At 35.3% G+C, this 16,576-nt stretch overlaps 1 protein-coding gene across 1 annotated transcript in view; it reads left to right on the plus strand.

The window, feature by feature from the left end:
* The first annotated feature begins 11,388 nt into the window (after positions 1 to 11,388).
* LOC110460678 overlaps positions 11,389 to 16,576 on the plus strand; it is a 29,427-nt gene continuing 24,239 nt past the window's right edge. The window contains exon 1 of the mRNA XM_021513723.1: positions 11,389 to 11,855. The gene's annotated coding sequence lies outside the window, so the exon portion shown is untranslated. The remainder of the gene's footprint in view (positions 11,856 to 16,576) is intronic.

The following is a 16,576-nucleotide window of genomic DNA, read 5'->3' on the forward strand; positions in this document are numbered from 1 at the left end:
ATTCCATGTTGATGCCGATCTCATTTTTAATCATGTATGGTTGAAGATATAGTTTTTGAGTTTACTCGACGGCCGTATCGTTGAGCGGCGTCTTCCCATAACACTGCTTCATTGTGTTATTTGTGTAACGTCAAACATTATTAGGTTCTGTTTTATGATTACTGCTTGAAAAGCAATCTGAAATTTAATTAAGATAAACGAATAAACGAAAAAATACTATTTATAATGCAACAGGTCCAACGGGTCTTAACGCTTACATGATTACAAATCACAAAAATGTCTTAGCCATTTAGAGTCGACCACACTAATAATCTTAGATTTTCTTATTGGTACAGAATGTAACAAAACTTGTTGGGGACATCATAAGGAACATTTGTACCAAGTTGTACCAAGTTGTACCAAGTTGTACAAACAGATTCTTTATAAGAAGTCGAGCATGTTTCAGCTAATCAGATGTAGCCATTTTGAATTTTTATCGGCACGAAAGTAAAAACCTTGTTTGGAACCTTAAGAACGTTTGTACATGTGAAGTCAATCACTTCATCATTCTTAAGAAGAAGTCGAAATGTTTCAGCCAATCAGATGCTAGGTCAGCAATCTTGTGTTTTCTAATCGGCATAAAAGTTTGATCACTTGTTGCACAATGACCACATCAGAAATATTTGTAACAGTTATTCACCTCAGTATTCAGAAGCATTCGAAAATGTCTCAACTAATCAGAGGCCAGGACAGCCCTCTTGAGTTATTTGATTAGTACTTATAGTTAAGACGCTTGTTGGGGACGTCATTAAGAACGTGTGTACCAAATCTAGACTCGATTGGTACAGCCGTTCTTGAGAAGAAGTCGAAAATGTCTCAGTCAATCAGATACTAAGACCGCTTTTGTTTGGAATATCGGATTGGCACGAAAAGTTAGAATAGAACACGTGTTGGGGACCTCATGTATGGAACATTTGTAACATGGTTTAAGTCATTCGCTTCAGACTTTTTTGAGAAATATTCAATAATATCTCAGCCAATCAGACGCTAGACAACCATCTTGAATTTTTTGGATCGGCACCAATTGTAAGAACACTTGTAGGGGTCCCATAAGATACATTTATACCAAGTTTAAAGTCAATTGCTTCGGCCATTCTTGAAAGGAAATAGAAAATGTCTCAGTCAATCTGATGCTAGGGCAGCAATATTGGATTTGGGATTGGAATGCAATGTAAAAATATTGAACTGTTGGGGACCTCATATGAAACATTTTTACCACGTTTTATAGTCAATCACTTTGGTTATTCATGTCATGAAATCAAAAGTGTCTCATCTAATCAGATTCTGGGGTAGCCATCTTGCATTTTTGGATGTGCACGAAAAGTATGAACATTTGTTGTGGACCTCATAAGGAACATCTGTACCAAGTTGAGTCAATCAGTGCAGCCGTTCTTGGGAAGAAACCGAAAATCTCAGTAAAGCAGAGACCAGCGCGGCCATGTTGACTTTCGGATTGGCATTAAAAGTATAAACTCTTGTTGGTGACCTCATAAAGACCATTTGTGCTAAGTTAAAAGTCAATCACTTAGGCTGTTCTTGACCAAGCTCTTCGTTGCTAAACTAGTGACTGCGTCCCTAAGGGCTATATATACCACATCACTGTAAATGCTAGCTTTGCGGTAGGCACTGGCCTAGCGTATTAGTCAAGCAATGTTGAGTATTGTAAGTGGCTGGATGGGTGCTCGTCTGCACGTTACATCGCCACATATATGGGGATGACAAATAACTAGGGAGAGGCGTGAATCCCACCGCTGCCACCATTCTAGAAAGCTGGAAAGCAACTAGTATAGAACGTCGAGCGTGGCGAGTGGCTGGAAGGGTGCCCGCCAGAACGTTACACTTAGTGGCAGCGTAGTAACCTTATGGTATTATGTAAGATCGATCAGTTCATACAGTTAGGGAATGTGCATTAGCTCACATGGAATATCCACATGATTTCCCAGGCCGAGTCCCATGATGAGACACTTCGAGGTGGGAATAGTGTAACAGCAAAGTAAAGTAAGGGAGAAATCCGTACTGTCCTACTGGCAATCTGGCTTTCCAGCGATGCAATATATCATGAGACGCGCTCACTAGTTCAGCAACGTCGTGCGTGGTCAGTGGCTTGGTTTTTGACCGGGATGTATTTTGCTGATGCAGTTGATGGCAGATCAATGATTTGCTACATGCGCATTTATATTTTTTCGTCCGGCATAATTTGATATACTTTAGTATATTTCTGTTAACTCATTTCCGAATCTCTCCTTCTCAACACGTATGTACCAGAACTTGACACTTATGATATTATTCTCCTGTTCTGGCTTAAAGACAATGTAATATGGTTCATCACCAACACGATATAGCTATAACACAATCAAATCTGCGTCATCGCCAACTAAAATTATGGACGAGTTGTCCTAATACTTTGTAAATATACATTTTGTCTACTGGTAAGTCAACAAAATGGACAAAAGTCCATTGGAATATTTTCTACCAAATCACACTTTTTTTCCTTCCCCGAAAATTGCATTTCTTTCCATCTACTCTCTTGCTATTTTTTCTGTAATTTAGAATGCCTTACCAGATATAAAAATGGACAAACAATTATTTCTTTTGCAATTAGTTCCGGGTAGGACTTTTCAGACATTTTCCCCTAGCCTTCGAATATTAGAAGTTACAACATGATGTTACATGTTCAACGATTCAGACATTACACATTGGTGTTACATGTATACTACGAATCAAATGTTACATTAGTGCTACCGTACTTTGCTATTATAGTTATTGTTAGGTATCTATAATTCAACTGCTTCCTTTGATCTCGTATTATTTTGACAATTATAAATTATAAGACGCGAGATTTGTAACTAACGGAAGAAATAAACATTCAATACATAAATGAAACAGTTCTTATAAAATCAAATTCGAACCAATCATTTTATAAGTGGTTGATTTTTTTATCAATTAAAACTGACCTTTTACTCCATAACTTTTTGTCACTGGTGTGACCAACTTCAATGACACAGTTATCATGAGTTATTGGGCGTAATTGTAGGGTATTGAATGACTCCTCGACAAAGATAAACAAAGTAGATTAAACCCGATCAGATGATAACTGTTTGATCAGTTTGATAGAAGACACACACTGGAGACCTACGTTATAATAACCGATCTCCCGGGAAGCTATTCAAAGTAATTCTATACATGGTTAGATATATCGGGAAACATTCGATTAAACAAATCCAGTCTTACTTATTGGGTTTTATTAAATAGTTTCTGTCAGGGATCTGGGATTAAGGTGAAGTTTATGTTACGGGCAAGCACGGAAAAGTGCAGAGCTTACAGGTAAATTTAGGAGTTCAAATATGGACGCCCGTTTGTCCTCATTTACCAAAGTTTGGTTTATAGGTAGATTCAGATCAGGAAGTTCGTTTGTCTTTCTATAACAAGCTGAATATGGGAGTGGTTGGGGATAAGTATGGCAAGCCAACTTTACAATATTTTTGAATCTGTAAAAGAAAAAGGGATACCTTTAACTGTTTTAGAGACATCTTAAGTGTAAAAGAGATCAGATGAGATATTGCTACAGTTTTTAAGATGTAACCTTTATTGATAGAGCTATCTCTGATAGGTATTAAATGTTAAAGTGGCTTGCCATAGATTAGAGTCAAATGATGCTTCTTCTCATCGTACATAACTTTCTGTTGGTTATGGAAAACCAAACAGCTTCGAACATGCACACTAAACAGTTACAATGTCATCATCAATACAATGCATATTAGTCGGGTACAACTAGCCGAAGTTAGTATATAATTGCGTTGAAATAGAAAAGCATTATTTGTCCATTTCATTACAAAGAGGACAGGTTTTGGCTTTTCTCCTTTACATGGACACACCGTCTATCGTATCTGTCGGCAAATCAAGACAAAAAGTAACAGCTACATGCACATACTACAAATCTTCATTCCTTAAACAACACTTCTACTTCAACAGTGAGGTCCAAGGCGACATACTCAATGGTGATTTAAATCAAACAGAACATCTATCGTACATTATGTGAACTTAATATTTAAGAGGTGCCCCGATGATAGAGCTGTTTACCTGTCGAAGTTGTCACTGGTCTAAATGCAATCTTATAAGTTTGAAATAGTTATGTTGATTTGGGTTACTTCAATTCGTCATGTACTATTTTGTAATCGCTCAACTGGTTAGATTCAGTAAAGATGAATTAACGTATGAAAAGTATCTACGCGAACAACCCAGACATTATCTATGCTGATTACACTGGGTCTCCGTTTTCCATTTCTCAATCAACATAAATACATAAGTACACGAACCATGTACCCCCTAGAAACGATCTGTTGATGGTGTAAATTAAATTCCTTAGCCGGAAAGTTGGATAGCGTATTCACCTGTTACAGTTTAACCCCATTAAAAGGCTTCATGTCATGCACACCACATCCATTTTAAATGTAATAGAAACACATTTCAAGTGTCAAGCAACCTTATTGATGCTTTTTATATATCATATCTCAAGCTAACTGCATTTAACTCGACCGTATGAATAGGGGAGTAGAGAACGTATTGGCCAAATTCATCAACCTATAAGACTATTGTTGTTGAGTACACAACGTCGCTGTTAAAACAACTCTGTACTGTTAGAACATACGCCTGTGATCGCTTTCCCAGGGCGTAAACACGATTTCTTTACGTGTAACTAGTTCATTACATGGTTCATATGCAAAGAAAAACGCAAGATTCATCAATTAAATTTTCATATTAGATTTTGGTTCGTTTACAGAATATTTCAATATATACTGAATAACCTTGTTTATCTAGAATCGTTCACATATACCTACAATTTCCACACGACAGGCGTTACTCTCTATGTCTAATGTCATAACGTCGTAGGAATCACGGGGTAACTACGACCATTCTTATAACTGTCAACACATTAGGATGCGTCCATTCGGTCTGTTATAATGTTTATATTTAATTATCATCTCATTCACACAACAATTCTACAGCCACGGCACGAGTTGTATGATAACAATACATTTGTCGTGTCTAGCGAGGGGTGCTACCTTATTGAGAGACCTACTGAAATTTAACTGTTTAAGTGTTTTCTCTAAACCGTCTTCAGAAAAACAAATTGCTGTTGTTATTCATAACATCATTCTTGAAGGAGTAATTGAGACTCGCACATACTGACTGTCGACGTATAATGCTTTACGCGAAAACAGTAACAGGTTAGACTCAAAATGCATTTATGTAGATTGTTAAATGTTTTACGTATGATAAGTGAAAGTAGTAACAGACCAGACACAAACTAGAACGTGAAATATTCCACAATTATAGATAAAATGATAAGTGAAAGTAGTAACAGATCTGACACAAACTAGAACGTGAAATATTCTACAATTATATATATAATGATAAGTGAAAGTAGTAACAGATCTGACACAAACTAGAACGTTAAATATTCCACAATTATAGATTTTGTAGATAAAATTATAAGTGAAAGTAGTAACAGAACAGACACAAACTAGAACGGGAAATATTCCACAATTATAGATTTTGTAGATAAAATTATAAGTGAAAGTAGTAACAGAACAGACACAAACTAGAACGGGAAATATTCCACAATTATAGATACAACGATAAGTGAAAGTAGTAACAGTCCAGACACAAAATAGAACGTGAAATATTCCACAATTATTGATAAAATGATAACTGAAAGTAGTAACAGACCAGATACAAACTAGAACGTGAAATATTCAACATTTTTAGATAAAATTATAAGTGAAAATAGCAACAGACCAGACACAAACTAGAGCGTGAAATATTCCACAATTATAAATAAAATGATAAGTGAAAGTAGTAGCAGATCTGACACAAACTAGAACGTGAAATAATCCACAATTATAGATAAAATGATAATTGAAAGTAGTAACATATCTCACACAAACTAGAACGTGAGATATTCCACATTTATAGATAAAATGATATGTGAAAGTAGTAACAGACCAGACATAAACTAGAACGTGAAATATTCCACAATTATAGATAAAATGATAACTGAAAGTAGTAACAGTCCAGACACAAACTAGAACGTGAAAAATTCCACAATTATAGATAAAATGATAAGTGACAGTAGTAACAGACCAGACATAAACTAGAACGTGAAATATTCCACAATTATTGATAAAATGATAACTGAAAGTAGTAACAGACCAGATACAAACTAGAACGTGAAATATTCTACATCTATAGATATAATGATAAGTGAAAGTAGTAACAAACCAGACACAAACTAGAACGTGTAATATTCCACAATTATAGATAAAAGGATAAGTGAAAGTAGTAACAGTCCAGACACAAACTAGAACGTGTAATATTCCACAATTATAGATAAAAGGATAAGTGAAAGTAGTAACAGATCAGACATAAACTAGAACGTGAAATATTCTCCATTTATAGATAAAATGATAAGGGAAAGTAGTAACATATCTCACACATAAAATGATAGGTGAAAGTAGTAACAGACCAGATACAAACTAGAACGTGAAATATTCAACATTTTTAGATAAAATTATAAGTGAAAGTAGTAACAGAACAGACACAAACTAGAACGGGAAATATTCCACAATTATAGATTTTGTAGATAAAATTATAAGTGAAAGTAGTAACAGAACAGACACAAACTAGAACGGGAAATATTCTACATTTATAGATAACATGATAAGTGAAAGTAGTAACATATCTCGCACAAACTAGAACGTGAAATAATCCACAATTATAGATAAAATGATAAGGGAAAGTAGTAACAGATCTGACACAGACTAGAACGTGAAATATTCTACATTTGTAGATAAAATGATAAGTGAAAATAGTAACAGACCAGACACAAAATAGAATGTCAAATATTCCACATTTTTAGATAAAATTATAAGTGAAAATAGTAACAGACCAGACACAAACTAGAACGCGAAATATTCTACATTTATAGATAAAATTATAAGTGAAAATAGTAACAGACCAGACACAAAATAGAATGTCAAATATTCCACATTTTTAGATAAAATGATAAGTGAAAATATTAACAGATCTGACACAAACTAGTACGTGAAATATTCTACATTTATAGATAAAATTATAAGTGAAAGTAGTAACAGAACAGACACAAACTAGAACGGGAAATATTCCACAATTATAGATTTTGTAGATAAAATTATAAGTGAAAGTAGTAACAGACTAGACACAAACTAGAACGTGAAAAATTCCACAATTATAGATAAAATGATAATTGAAAATAGTAACAGACCAGACACAAACTACAACGTGAAATATTCTACATTTATAGATAACATGATAAGTGAAAGTAGTAACAGAACAGACACAAACTAGAACGGGAAATATTCTACATTTATAGATAAAATTATAAGTGAAAGTAGTAACAGACCAGACACAAACTACAACGTGAAATATTCTACATTTGTAGATAAAATGATAAGTGAAAGAAGAAACAGATCTGACACAAACTAGTACGTGAAATATTCTACATTTATAGATAAAATTATAAGTGAAAATAGTAACAGACCAGACACAAAATAGAACGTGAAATATTCCACAATTATTGATAAAATGATAACTGAAAGTAGTAACAGTCCAGACACAAACTAGAACGTGAAAAATTCCACAATTATAGATAAAAGGATAAGTGAAAGTAGTAACAGCCCAGACACAAACTAGAACGTGTAATATTCCACAATTATAGATACAACGATAAGTGAAAGTAGTAACAGACTAGACACAAACTAGAACGTGAAAAATTCCACAATTATAGATAAAAGGATAAGTGAAAGTAGTAACAGTCCAGACACAAACTAGAACGTGTAATATTCCACAATTATAGATAAAAGGATAAGTGAAAGTAGTAACAGATATGACACAAACTAGAACGTGAAATATTCAACATTTTTAGATAAAATTATAAGTGAAAGTAGTAACAGACCAGATACAAACTAGAACGTGAAATATTCAACATTTTTAGATAAAATTATAAGTGAAAGTAGTAACAGACTAGACACAAACTAGAACGTGAAATAATCCACAATTATAGATAAAATGATAAGAGAAAGTAGTAACATATCTCACACAAACTAGACCGTGAAATATTCCCCATTTATAGATAACATGATAAGTGAAAGTAGTAACATATCTCACACATAAAATGATAGGTGAAAGTAGTAACAGATCTGATACAAACTAGAACGTGAAATATTCAACAATTATGGATAAAATGATAATTGAAAGTAGTAACATATCTCACACAAACTAGAACGTGAAATATTCCACAATTATGGATAAAATGATAAGTGAAAGTAGTAACATATCTCACACAAACTAGAACGTGAAATATTCCACATTTATAGATAAAATGATAAGTGAAAATAGTAACAGACCAGACACAAACTAGAACGTGAAATATTCCACAATTATTGATAAAATGATAACTGAAAGTAGTAACAGTCCAGACACAAACTAGAACGTGAAATATTCCACATTTATAGATAAAATGATAAGTGAAAGTAGTAACAGACCAGACACAAACTAGAACGTGAAATATTCCACAATTATAGATAAAATGATAAGTGAAAGTAGTAACATATCTCACACAAACTAGAACGTGAACTATTCTACATTTATAGATAAAATGATAAGTGAAAATAGTAACAGACCAGACACAAACTAGAACGTGAAATATTCCACAATTATTGATAAAATGATAACTGAAAGTAGTAACAGACCAGAAATCAATTTCAATGTTAAGTTTTGTCATATTGATGAATAGTGAATACAGATGTTAAATATTATTTTATATCTCTTTCTCCTACATATATGACTGTATTAAAATGCGCTATTCCAGAAGATCAAACGTAATATAAATCACTTCAATTTTAATCTTTTGTCTGTTCAAATAGTTTATTTTAAGATATTAGAAGGAGAGTCTCAGTTTGTTTAATTATTTAAAAACCTTGAGGACAACTCAATTCATATATCAGGTACGTGTGATAGGTGTTTTATAAGTAATATGTGTAGCAGGTAAGACGGCTTATTCTATATAAATATTGGGAAGACAAGCATACAGAGTCACTCTGCCCTTAGGACGGATTCTGCCGAGGTTAAATACATACTATATAACAAATAAAGACACGAGTGCTGACAGTGAATTTACTTATGATTTTTGATCTCGTCTTCTAGTGTACAACTGTGTGCATAACGTAATGGAACCTTGAAGATATATATCGTGTCGTTTATATATTATCAGATGGATTTCAAAATAAACAATCACGGCTTCAGACAGATCAGAATAAGAATTCCGTTTAAGAATTGAAAATAAATGCACGAACTTGACTGTCCTTTATGACATTTTCATTCGCTTTGAAATGTGAAATGTAAAATACTTTTGTCAATTATAACAGGAAATGTTTGTCTCTCAAAATGATCAACTTCGTATATAAAAATATACATTATTTTACTAAAATCGTTTTAATAAGAGAAAAAAGCATGGTTAGGTAAGCAAATACCTTTATTAGATAAAAAAAAAAAAAAAAAAAAAAAAAAAAGCCACAAAATTAAAATTAAAGAGCGACAACGTTCCACACTTTTTAATTTATTGTTAATTTCTTTTAGCATATTGCTGGCATTTTCGATTTATACCACCACTTTACTTTATATTGCGAAAAGAACTAGCCTGACTTTAATAGGAAAGTATGTAAATAAAATAGCCTGCTTAGTTTCGAAAATAGTCATTCTAACTATTTAAATTCTGCTATTCCCGTCTAACTCAATGTTGTTCCCTAACTATCATATACAAACAAGCAGTGTAACGATAATTATGTTATTTGATCATGTTGTTGTTTTTATAGTTGAAACTAAACTGTAAAAAGGAGAAATTTACTTTGCAATTAAAACTGTGTGAATTTTGAAAAGAAACTTAATATGTTTGAAATTACGTGCTGTCAATTGTATATACAAATTGTACTTGTAGTTTAGTGTTAGGATATGAATCTAGATAAATTTGATTAAATTTTTTTTTATATTATAATTTGATTCGTACTATGAAGAATTTTAATATTTAACTCCAGACACAATGGATGTATTTAAGCGAAGAAATGGTTAATAGATTCGATGAATTGATGTGATAATGTACAGAATTATGTTTGTATTTAGCTCATCTCTGATATTAAATATTGGATGGCTCATTTCATAGTGACGACACATACACGTTTTAACTTGTACGTATATTAAATGTTGATCTATGTATCTATGTAGGTATTATGAAATGAGTTGAGACGTAAATAAATAAGTATCTGTCATCACTCTTTAGAGAACTTAGTGACGTTTCTTTATCAGCTGTATTTCTGTTTAAGCTTGTCCATTTTAAGCCCACCTCATACGTATTGCAGTTTTCCTCTATTCTTTTCGAAAACATGAAAAAAGTCTATTGTTTTTGTCAGAAGTTTTGTCTTATTATTTGGTAATTGCAACGTTTCAATAATAGTATGTGTCCGAAAGAAGTACCTTTGGGATATTGAGGGACAACACCATCTATAGTATTAAATAAAGCAAAATCAATATGGAGATTGGGTCTAATGGATAATCCATCAAACACGTTTGAAACACGTCTTTCATTCATATTTAGAGACAAATATCATTACGGTACAATGACCACGATGAATAATCGACATTAAACAATAGACCCCCACCATCTTGTCACCCCAGTTACAGAATATAAACACAAGGTACAGCAGGACAAGTTTACACCTGAAAGCATTCCATCATTGCTCGGCTATTGTTCTCTTTGAGTGAATATATTTTTGTTCTCAAGCTTTGTTATTCAAAGGATGTGATTAACAAGTAGGTATCATTTATATTCCTATTGACGAATATTAACAGCCTACCGTAACCCACACTTAGTAGGAAGCAATGGCAACATATTCCTCTACGTCAAGTTTGTATCAAGTCAATTCCATCAAGCCAGCAATACTTTTCATTCATTTACTGGTTGAGAGTGGACTTGATTTACACAATCAAATTTAAAGATAACACAAGGAAGCAACCATCGTATTTCAAGCAGAGACATCGACCTCTTTATTGTCAAATAATAAATACGTTGATGTGAACCTAATTTGGAATAAGAGCAAAGTAGTTTGACTCTTTTCTTGACAGAAGCATTTTGACGGATAATTTGATTGGTTGATTGTTTTTACGTCCGCTTTACTACCCAGTAGTTTGGTTATCAAGCAGACGATATTACATTACCTATGATATAGTACCAGGCTTTGCCTTCACATTTGATGAGAGTTGATAGTGTCATAACTTCAACACACAAGGCAAAATTAGAACACGGAGGCACTACAGAAAGCAGGAGCACGGAGTGCGGAGACGTCAAAACGAATGGAATACATTATCAGGGAGTGAGGAGACGTCAAAACGAAAGGAAAGACAACCTCGGGGAGTGAGGAGACGTCAAAACGAAAGGAAAGACAACCTCGGGGAGTGAGTAGACATCAAAACGAAAGGAAAGACAACCTCGGGGAGTGAGGAGACGTCAAAACGAAAGGAAAGACAACCTCGGGGAGTGAGGAGACATCAAAACGAAAGTAAAGACAACCTCGGGGAGTGAGGAGACGTCAAAACGAAAGGAAATACAACACCAGGCAGTGAGGAGACATGAAAACGAAAGGAAAGACAACCTCGGGGAGTGAGGAGACGTCAACGTGAAAATCACGATCCCCAATAAAACACTGAAAATCAGGTGTTCCAGATGGGTAAGACTTTTTTTGACCATACTGGCACTTAACATAAAGTTCGGGGAAGTGTACTTGTCACCAACGATACAGAAGCACAATGAAGTATTTCACCATGACAAACACTGAAACTGTATTGCTAGAGATAGCTCATGTGATCGAAAAATTTAAAAAAAAAATTGGGGTATCTATGTTGTTTTATTGGTGACTGTTTAATGTCCTATTTATTACTCCCCAGACTTAAGTCACAAACCGGTCAACTTATTTTTCTATACAGTAACTTTCTTATAACAATTTTTAATATACAGTACAAGATGCATATTCGACCAAATTGAGAACAAGTATATAGTTCGGTTGTAAATGTTAAAAATAATTGTCATCCATGCTTTGTCCAAATTAAATAATTGAAATCCGAACTTTTAAATTGGAGTTCATTTGGTTTTTATATACACGTTTATATTACCTTCAGCCGGTGGCCGTGCATGATATTCGAATCGTCGGCAGAAACTAGATATGATCTACCATTAAACGGACACGATATCAAAACTCGTATCCCGTCGGATATATAATGAATCATACAATTTAAAAGTTGATAAATGTCAGTCAGTCTAGGCACGGAATTAGATTAGAATTATCTAAATCCGTGGTCTAGGAGATATTTAACATTTCCAACTCATAACAAGATATGTACATGTAATTCGAATGAATGTTTATACCATAAAAAGGAATTTGTACATATTAATGCTATGGGAACTACAAATGAATGATTGATTATAAAATAGATATTGATATTTGATACAAAAAATAAGCACAGGTGTTGGAGAAACTGAAAGCTCATATTACAATAAAAACGACATATATTTCAACATATTAATATGACGTCCCTTTTATTATGTTGTGTGTTTAAAATGGTAAACTTTATGTATACGTAATGGAATGGAGACAGGCAGGTCAGACGATATCCAATCTTGTGAATAGCCTCCCGATATGTGAAATTTGATTCGTCCTTTCTGATGCCCGTTAGTTTTGAAAAATTAGATTCAAAGCAATCTCATTTTTAATCTGTTGTTATTATTGGGGCTATCTCGCCTATTAGTTTACATTAAAGAAATTTTCTGAAGGACAAAATGGATTTAAAACTTCTAAAACCTTGACCCTTTTAAAACGTACCAGTTGTTTGTATAAGCGTGAGATTTTAAATAACTAAGAATGTTTAACATTGTTGAAATCAAAGTTCTCGTGATTTCTTTAGTATTCAAACTAACGCTGAAAAACTAGGAACATGTTTGTAATGGGCAACGGCTGGTATTGATATTGTAAACAACATGTACTTTGGGTTGCCTCAATAAATCTTTCAAAATAAATCTCAATCAATGTAAAAGTGAAATACATACAGGCAGGTTGTGTAATTGCTAAACAAATAATAACGTTTGAGTCTAACGTTTGAGTCTAAGGTTTTGATTTTTTTTAATCGTTTAACCTTCTCCTGGTGTCATTACCAAATTCTCACCATGGACACGGTATATTTAGCAACATATAAGTATATATAAGTATAATGTACACTGCACGGTAGTCGTATAGAACCAAATCTTCCACCTTCTCCAGTTCCTGTTGGTGTCTCCTCAGTTCCTGTTAATGTCTCCTCAGTTCCTGGTGATGTCTCCTCAGTTCCTGTTAATGTCTCCTCAGTTCATGTTAATGTCTCCTCAGTTCATGTTAATGCCTCCTCAGTTCAAGTTAATTTCTCCTCAGCTCATGTTAATGTCTCCTCAGTTCCTGTCGATGTCTCCTCAGTTCCTGTTGTTGTCTCCTCAGTTCCTGTTGGTATCTCCTCAGTTCCTGTTGATGTCCCCTCAGTTCATGTTAATGTCTCCTCAGTTCCTGTTAATGCCTCCTCAGTTCATGTTAATGTCTCCTCAGTTCCTGTTGTTGTCTCCTCAGTTCCTGTTGATGTGTCCTCAGTTCCTGTTGGTGTCTCCTCAGTTCCTGTTAATTTCTCCTCAGTCCCTGTTGATGTCTCCTCAGTTCCTGTTAATGTCTCCTGAGTTCCTGTTAATGCCTTCTCAGTTCATGTTAATTTCTCCTCAGTTCATGTTAATGTCTCCTCAGTTCATGTTAATGCCTCCTCAGGTTATGTTAATTTCTCTTCAGTTCCTTTTGATGTCTCCTTAGTTCCTGTTGGTGTCTCCTCAGTTCATGTTAATGCCTCCTCAGTTCAAGTTAATTTCTCCTCAGTTCATGTTAATGTCTCCTCAGTTCCTGTCGATGTCTCCTCAGTTCCTGTTGTTGTCTCCTCAGTTCATGTTAATGTCTCCTCAGTTCCTGTTGTTGTCTCCTCAGTTTCTGTTGATGTCTTCTCAGTTCCTGTTGTTGTCTCCTCAGTTCCTGTTAATGTCTCCTCAGTTCCTGTTAATGTCTTCTCAGTTCATGTTAATGTCTCCTCAGTTCCAGTTGTTGTCTCCTCAGTTCCTGTTGATGTCTCCACAGTTCCTGTTGGTGTCTCCTCAGTTCCTGTTAATGTCTCCTCAGTTCATGTTAATGTCTCATCAGTTCATGTTAATGTCTCCTCAGTTCCTGTTAATGTCTCCTCAGTTCCTGGTGATGTCTCCTCAGTTCCTGTTAATGTCTCCTCAGTTCATGTTGATGTCTCCTCAGTTCCTGTTGATGTCTTCTCAGGTCATGTTAATGTCTCCTCAGTTCCTGTTGTTGTCTCCTCAGTTTCTGTTGATGTCTTCTCAGTTCCTGTTGTTGTCTCCTCAGTTCCTGTTGGTGTCTCCTCAGTTCATGTTAATGTCTCCTCAGTTCCTGTTGATGCCTCCTCAGTTCATATTAATGTCTCCTCAGTTCCTGTTGATGTCTTCTCAGTTCATGTTAATGTCTCCTCAGTTCCTGTTGTTGTCTCCTCAGTTCCTGTTAATGTCTCCTCAGTTCATGTTAATGTCTCCTCAGTTCCTGTTAATGCCTCCTCAGTTCATATTAATGTCTCCTCAGTTCCTGTTGATGTCTTCTCAGGTCATGTTAATGTCTCCTCAGTTCCTGTTGTTGTCTCCTCAGTTTCTGTTGATGTATCCTCAGTTCCTGTTGGTGTCTCCTCAGTTCATGTAAATGTCTCCTCTGTTCCTGTTGGTGTCTCCTTAGTTCCTGTTGATGACTCATCAGTTCCTGTTGATGTATCCTCAGTTCCTGTTGGTGTCTCCTCAGTTCATGTTAATGCCTCCTCAGTTCATGTTAATTTCTCCTCAGTTCATGTTAATGTCTCCTCAGTTCCTGTTGATGTCTCCTCAGTTCATGTTAATGTCTCCTCAGTTCATGTTAATGTCTCCTCAGTTCCTGTTGGTGTCTCCTCAGTTCATGTAAATGTCTCCTCTGTTCCTGTTGGTGTCTCCTTAGTTCCTGTTGATGACTCATCAGTTCCTGTTGATGTATCCTCAGTTCCTGTTGGTGTCTCCTCAGTTCATGTTAATCTCTCCTCAGTTCCTGTTGATGTCTCCTCCCTTCCTTTTGATGTCTCCTCAGTTCCTGATAATATCTCCTAAGTTCCTGTTGATGTCTCCTCACTTCCTTTTGATGTCTCCTCAGTTCCTGTTGATATCTCCTGACTTCCTTTTGATGTCTCCTCAGTTCCTGTTGATATCTCCTGACTTCCTTTTGATGTCTCCTCAGTTCCAGTTAATATCTCCTAAGTTCCTGTTGATGTCTCCTCCCTTCCTTTTGATGTCTCCTCAGTTCCAGTTAATATCTCCTAAGTTCCTGTTGATGTCTCCTCAGTTCATGTTAATGTCTCCTCAGTTCCTGTTGATGTCTCCTCACTTCCTTTTGATGTCTCCTCAGTTCCTGTTGGTATCTTCTCATTTCCTGTTGATGTCCCCTCAGTTCATGTTAATGCTTCCTCAGTTCCATTTGATGTCTCCTCAGTTCCTGTTTATGCCTCCTCAGTTCCTGTTAATGTCTCCTCAGTTCCTGTTGATGTTTCCTCAGTTCATGTTAATGTCTCCTCAGTTCCTGTTGTTGTCTCCTCAGTTCCTGTTGATGTGTCCTCAGTTCCTGTTGGTGTCTCCTCAGTTCCTGTTAATGTCTCCTCAGTTCCTGTTGTTGTCTCCTCAGTTCCTGTTGATGTCTCCTCAGTTCCTGTTGGTGTCTCCTCAGTTCCTGTTAATGTCTCCTCAGTTCCTGTTAGTGTCTCCTCAGTTCCTGTTGATGTCTCCTCAGTTCCTGTTAATGTCTCCTCAGTTCATGTTGATGTCTTCTCAGTTCCTGTTAATGTCTCCTCAGTTCATGTTAATGTCTCCTCAGTTCAAGTTAATGTCTCCTCAGTTCATGTTAATTTCTCCTCAGTTCCTGTTTATGTCTCCTCAGTTCCTTTTGGTATCTCTTTAGTTCCTGTTGATGTCTCCTTAGTTCATGTTAATGTCTCCTCAGTTCCTGTTGATGTCTCCTCAGTTCCTGTTGATGTCTCCTCAGTTCCTTTTGGTATCTCCTCAGTTCCTGTTGATGTCTCCTCAGTTCCTGTTAATGCCTCCTCAGTTCATGTTAATGTCTCCTCAGTTCCTGTTGATGTCTTCTCAGTTCATGTTAATGTCTCCTCAGTTCCAGTTGTTGTCTCCTCAGTTCCTGTTGGTGTCTCCTCAGTTCCGGTTAATGTCTCCTCAGTTCCTGTTAATGTCTCCTCAGTTCCTGTTGATGTCTCCTCAGTTCCTGTTAATGTCTCCTCAGTTCCTGTTAATGTCTCCTCAGTTCCTGTT

This window comes from Mizuhopecten yessoensis, unplaced genomic scaffold, assembly GCF_002113885.1.
Source record: "Mizuhopecten yessoensis strain PY_sf001 unplaced genomic scaffold, ASM211388v2 scaffold10447, whole genome shotgun sequence".
In the NCBI taxonomy this organism is placed as follows: Eukaryota; Metazoa; Mollusca; class Bivalvia; order Pectinida; family Pectinidae; genus Mizuhopecten; species Mizuhopecten yessoensis.